Source organism: Pundamilia nyererei, unplaced genomic scaffold, assembly GCF_000239375.1.
Source record: "Pundamilia nyererei isolate P.nyererei 1_Seehausen unplaced genomic scaffold, PunNye1.0 scaffold00060, whole genome shotgun sequence".
NCBI lineage: Eukaryota > Metazoa > Chordata > Actinopteri > Cichliformes > Cichlidae > Pundamilia > Pundamilia nyererei.
In genome coordinates this window covers 278,341-285,106 of record NW_005187461.1, presented here as the reverse complement: position 1 = coordinate 285,106, position 6,766 = coordinate 278,341, and positions in this window count along the sequence as shown.

The following is a 6,766-nucleotide window of genomic DNA, read 5'->3' as shown; positions in this document are numbered from 1 at the left end:
TGCCCTTTTAAAGATGGCTGCCCTTTTCACAATGGCCATCTACTCGCATTTTTGTGTATTTTTAATTCAAAACAATTAAAAAGATTTACTTAAAAGGACATCGTGGTGTCGTAGCAGAGGGAGCACTTTGTTTCCTCGCTGTTTATCCATCGTTCACTCTCAGGTTGATCGTTAAAGGTGGCTTACAGGAGCCAATATTTAGAGCAAGTTGTCAGCTGTTCGGTTAGCTGGTGATGCTGGTTCCTCCAGTCTGCATGTTGGACAACATGCTAAGCTCCAAACTGTCCCTGATACATTCAGCAAGGTGTGCAATTTTGCATGTAGTGCAAGTCCAGTTTATAAAAAGTGCTTTGAGTGCTTGGTAAGATTTCGGTCTTTAAGTGATGACGTATGAACCCTGCTTCCAGGTCCAAACTGCTCTGCGTTTATTAAGGCTGTAGTGTTTTTAACGTGCTTTGTATCTTGTTCTATTTAATCTGAACAAGCCCCTAAAACAGTCAGTGATCACTGTCAGCCTCTCACTTTTTATTGCTGCTATTCATTTTAAAGCTCAGTGTTTAAACCCTTACGATGTAACTACAGCCCAGCCCATGCAGCAGTATATTAATGACTAACCTCGTATTGTGGATGGATTATCTCAGTTGTTCTCCTGCTGAAGTTTGGTCCATTTACAGCATCCTGCCATGCGATTACATTTGTCCCTGACCACCAGAATCCCTCACGTTAACTTTTATCGAGTGGAAAAAAGTTAGTGTTCATCCTCCAGCTTCACTGTGTTTATGCTATGCTAACATAGCTGTGTCGCTAGCTATCACTTAGCACATCATTATATACCAGGTAGCCAAACTTCAGTAACCCTACAAACATCACTGCTGTTTAGTTTTCTGTCTTCATTTATGTTGGAAGTGACAGCAGAGTTTGAATTTTTCAGAAATCTCCCAGTCAGAACATGCTATATCATGTTTAGGTGGAAGCTAGCGAGCTAACTTCCTGCTAACTTCTAACTCTGTTAAACTTCATAAATTCTGTTTTCCTGGACGTTACACCTGGTAGAGCAGCCACACTGATCATTTTATTAAAGATGAAAGAATTTAGACAGTTTTAAACTCTCAGTGATGCTGCAGTGTTCGTTTGACTTTGGGACCTGGAAATGGCTAATGACGTCAGACTTAAAGACCGGATAGGAAAAATAGGATTCCATTTATGTTCCGGTAAATCCCTTGACTGAATGGCTGATTCAATTCAGTTTTATTTATACAGCGCCAAATCACAACAACATTCGCCTCAAGGTGCTTTATACTGCAATAATACATACAGAGAAAAACCCAACAATCATATGAGCCCCTATGAGCAAGCACTTTGGCGACAGTGGGAAGGAAAAACTCCCTTTTAACAGGAAGAAACCTCCGGCAGAACCAGGCTCAGGGAGGGGCGGGGCCATCTGGATTAATTTATAAATTTACACAGACAATTAACAGATGTTGTTGAAGTCAATGCTGTAAAACTCAGCTTTGGGTTCAGTATCGACTGTTTTCGCTCAGTTGATGCGGATTCTGTGCTGGAAAAATTATCTGAAGACAGATAACTGGTAAAAAACAGTTTAAGCTTTACCCAAGGTAAATGTGTAAAGCGCTTTGGGGTCCTTAGGGACTAGTAAAGCGCTATACGAATACAGGCCATTTACCATGCATAAAATTTTGAATCTGAATTGAATTACAAAGCACTTAATTGCTGCTTGATGGATGTTTAATGTCTAAAACAAACTGTTTGAGTCACATGTCCATAATAAAAGTAGAAGCAAACAAGTCTTTGTGATTGTCTTGAATTTTCCTCGAGACCAAGAACCAAATTATTTTACCCTAATATAAAAATATAGAAATTAGGAGTGGAAGAAAATTCTGGAAATGATGGCCATCTTTAAAAAAGGTAGTCATTTTTAAAATTCAAGTGGTTAATGAGGTTTGTTTTAATTAATGACACCAGAGGGACAAACACACAAATTTTGGTGCTTATATCCACTTTTATTCGCTCGTTATCTGATGTGTGACATAGTTTCCTGTCTCTCTCGATCATATTAAATTTAGAACAGCTGATGTTATGAGTTCCTAATCTAGATTATTATTGTAGCTGTATGAGATGTCTGCACAGATACACTGTAGCAAGTACAAAGTTTTACACTGCCTGCCGCTGCTGTTCTGTAAGAGTTGTGAATAGCAAAGCATCATTAGTTAAAATAATCAGGAGCTAATGGAGTCACACAAACTCTGTTCACATGGTAGTTTGTAATATCTACATATGTAACAGCCCTTCATTTGGAAAAGGGAACGAAACATCTTCCTTTGGGATCTACCTCGAGTTTCTTTCGATGTTCCTTTTCCAGTAGGAAGGGCTTTCACTTCTCCCTGTCATTATACATGAGCGCAGCCGAAAGATGTCAGAACACAATTCCCGTTTTTTTAAACAGTTATTAATAAGGCAGTGTTTCAAAGAGATTAGAAAGAGATGAGGGAAGTGCGGGACAAGCGCTCAATGCCAAACCTGCGTCACTGTAACATTGTGGAGTAATAAAATCCCACAGGTGGTCAGAGGAGATGTTGTGGACAAACTTCAACAGTGACAGCTGCTGGAAATGCATCTTATATTGTTTCTAAATGGGGGGAAATGCCCCCAGCAGATTAAAAAAAAAAGTTTTCCTTCGTGATGCTGATGCTGCTCATCCTGACTGATGGAGGCTGAGCAGATCTTCACCTCCGATTTCTGATCATCTGATTCAGGATCTGCTGAAATTTAAAGCTTTGTGTATACAAGTCGATTTTTTCAGACGTTCTATGACATTTGTGCGCTTCTAAACAACCTTTTTAGGCATTTTTCATGAATGCAAAATCATTTAGGTTTATATTAGTTTCTGACATTTTAATCTGAAGCTGGTAGCAGTAACTGATGTTTGTGCTTTGTTGTGTTTTTTAATGACCTGATGGGTCAGCGAGATTTAGCAGAAAGCTGGCATTTTTTGATATTGTATCAGCATGTTTCATTTCAACCAATAAACAGTTTGTGATCTTTGCGACTAGTCGGTTGGATGATAGTTTTCCACAAAGCTTTGCATGCAACGTGGTGCTTTTTTATCATGGATGAGCAGCTTCTGTCCGTATTGTTGTTCTGGCTCACACATCTGCAGTTATTCAACCACAAAAAAATACTGCCAAAATGGGGAAATATGGGTGCGATAAACAAATGACATGAAGTGATGTATGAGTGATGTTTTCATCAGAATTCAAATGTGATTCGTTGCTGTGACACAGTGGTTGTCAAGTTTCAAACTGAAAGCATGTAAGAAAAACCCTTTTCATGCATGTTTTTGAGTCAAGATTATTGTTACGTAACTCATGTGCTTGGCTGTGATTGGCTGGTGATGCTGCTGTCAGAGATGACTCCTTGGTTCTTTGCATCCTCTGTCAATTCAATTCAACGTATTTATTTGTAATTAACGATAAATCCAAAAGGTTTTGTCTCAAGCAGAGAGAGATAAGGATGCTGAATACTCAAGTCAGGACTAATGCTGCCATTTCACCTACTGACTGTTTCTTTTATTCTTACAGATTGAACACATTTGTTATGTCTTTGTGTAAGATAATAAATTTTATAATAAAAATCTAATCAATTTGTTATGCCAAATTAGTTTCTCTTTTCCTGACTTCCATCTTTCTAAACATCCCTCTGTCTCTTTTTCTTTTTTATTTCAGTGGAAATGTATCCTATCACTTCATAACTTTTAAATAAAAAGGAAACCAAACTGATTTGATATCCAGAAAATTCCAAAATTAGCATTTGAAAATTATAATAATGAAATGTTTCATTTTATTTGTGTTGTTGTCTTTCAAATAATTAAATCTGTCATCTAATTTTAGAAAAGCTACCAGATTTTAAGCAATCAAAAAATAATCTAATATATTAAGAGTGTTAATACATTATTTAAAAAATAGACTAATAAACGTTTTCTGGATCAATTATGTTTGTAAAAAAAAGAAATATATATAATCTATATATTAACAGTTTAAATACAGGTATACAGCTAATTAATACATGTCAAACTAAATAGACGAAGATGGAATTTAACAAAATGTCTTTGTTCCATCACATATGCAGGATTCCTGTTTCTTTAAAGTTTTTACACAAACATGATGATTTAGAGTTACATCATATCCGATTATTGTCTCATTCTAGTCATTTTTAAATGTTATTTCATTTGACTTTTACAGAAGGTCTCCTGTGTAGCCATTACTGACCTGTTGATGTACATGTGTGTTTGGGGTGTTTTATTTTATTTTGTCTTCTCACACACCTCCAGAGAGCTCATTTGTCTGGGCAAAAGATTCACAGGTTGTTTTTTTCTTGGTGATTTTAGTTTGGGGTTCATGGGGATGTAGTCTAATTGGACAAATAAATTATTTTTTTTTTAAAAACAGCTGTTTAAGGTATTTTCTGTTGTTTTAAACCATATATATTAGCATTTCTTTGAATAAAAGCTGCCTATAAATATCTGTTATTTCTAAATAAATATTGGTAATAAAATATACCAAATTTTGTTATATCTGCTTTAGACTGTTTACACAATATAACACCTGCGATGACTGGCAGGTTAGTAGAAAGCACAGTGTGCCTCATCTCAAAGGGAGAGCTGTTTAATTTCTCACTCGTTGTGTTTTACTCCCAAACTGTCAGATCTCAGCTGCTGTCATTTCATAACTCAGTAGGAACTTGTCAAATTCCCCTCCGACACTTTTCTTGTCTTGTGGGACATTTTTCTGAGCATCAGATTCCCATCTTGATGTCGGTAAAAGAAGCAGATAAAAGGAACTTCGGGGCGCTGTCATTATCGGTTGTTGGCTGCTCTTCTCTGCTTGTTGTGATGGTGATTTAAAGTGTGAAATGTGCGGTGATGACTCACTGGCCGATCCTCGTTACAAAGAGTGACCACGTTTCTTTTAGTGATGAATTAAATGGGGATTTTTATTTATTTATTTATTTATTTTATGAAAACAAAGGATAAATGACCCGGTGAGTCCTGGAAATTTGGTGTTTTCTGTTATTTTATTTCGGTAAATTTCATAGACAAGATAAATGGGTAGTTCCCCGCCGCTCGCTTCGCGAAAATAATAATGTTGATAAAACGCAAACCACCGGACTTGTCCCGTATCCTCGGGGTGTTTTATTTAACTTAACTGAGCCAAACATGACATTTCAAAGTTTGAGGCAGCACAAAAGATTTTTGCTCCGACAGATATTTCCTGCAGTGTGCATCGCGTAATTTTCAACAAACTTTTAAAACATCGCTACTTATTGATCGCCCCCCTCCCGGGGTGCTTTTGCCTGCCTACTGTCGCCACTCCTTAACGTTTCGAAGTTGCAGGGCGGGTTCCCGTTTTATTCTGGTGTGATAATTGAATGCTTCCGGGGAGAGAGAAAAAACACGCTCCTGCTTTTGCTGCTTCTTCTGAACTCACTCAGAGGAGCAGTTGGTGTCACTTTTCGGCAATAGAAAAAAATAGAAACTCATCTGTTGTGTTAACAGAGTAATATGTTGGTACTTCAACCGCGTAAATGATGGAGTGAAGGGTGTGAAATGCTTTTCCACTGAAGTAGATACATGTTTGAGTCATTATGAGTCTTTTTTTGGTTATTGTGTGATCTGAAAACACTTTAACACGATTGAATCGACTTCTTTTCAGCCTTCGTGTGTGGGTGGGATTTTTCCCCCACTTTTTTCAGAGAGTGATTTTTTTAGGGATTGAAGAATGTCTGTGTGGGTGTGTGATATTCAACAGATCTAACCGCTGGTTTGAATTAATGCCTCACCTGTAACAAAGAACAATCAGACTGCGTAATTGCGCGTGGTGTGCTGAGCGCAGCTGATAGGACTGGAGTACCTGTTTGGCCATATTCTTGTTGCTCGTTCTTATTTAAAACTGGCGTGTTTGATGAGAAATAATGCAACTTTGTCTCTTCTTATCCTGTGACAAGGATCCTTTTTGATCAAGTCAAGAACATATTTGTGAAGGTTTTTCTGCCTTGATGTAACTTAAAACTGTCCATTTTAAGTATGACCCATCATAAAGTGCAGATTTCAATTGAGAATATCTATCAGTCAGGATCAAACGCCTTTAAATTTGGCGTTTATGATTTTTTTTCTCAAGTGAGAATGATTTGTGGTGATGTCCCTGTGCGCTGACTTCTTTCATTTCAGGCAGTTGTTTAAAAAAACGTGACAGTTTTTAGGGGGCACTAAACACATTTCACTGCAGACGCCAATGAAATCTGCCCAGTAACAATCGTACAGCCTCATTCGAGGGCTGAGGAGCTATTGGCTATGCAAATAGGAGGAGGAAGCAACTTAGACTGGAAAAAAAACTTTAAAGAGACATTTCCACCACTTTTCTCACAAGCACTGCTATAGAGCCAGCAAGCTTCAGATGGAAATTAACAGCTCTAAAGCTCTGAGGACTTTACAGTCCCCAGTCTTCCCCTGATGCAGCGATGTCTCGTTTCTTTCACGGCTCGGTCTTTGAAGTTGACTAAGAATGGGACGGGGATTAACATATTTACCCATGCAGATTCTCTTTGTGACTGTATGTGAGGCTAAATCATTTGGCAGTCATTTTTTTAATTATCTGCTCAACGACTTACATTCTCGTTTCCACCTGCTTGTTTTTCCATGTAGATGATGACAGAAGTCTAATTAAAAGTATATAAATGTGTGTGTGTGTGT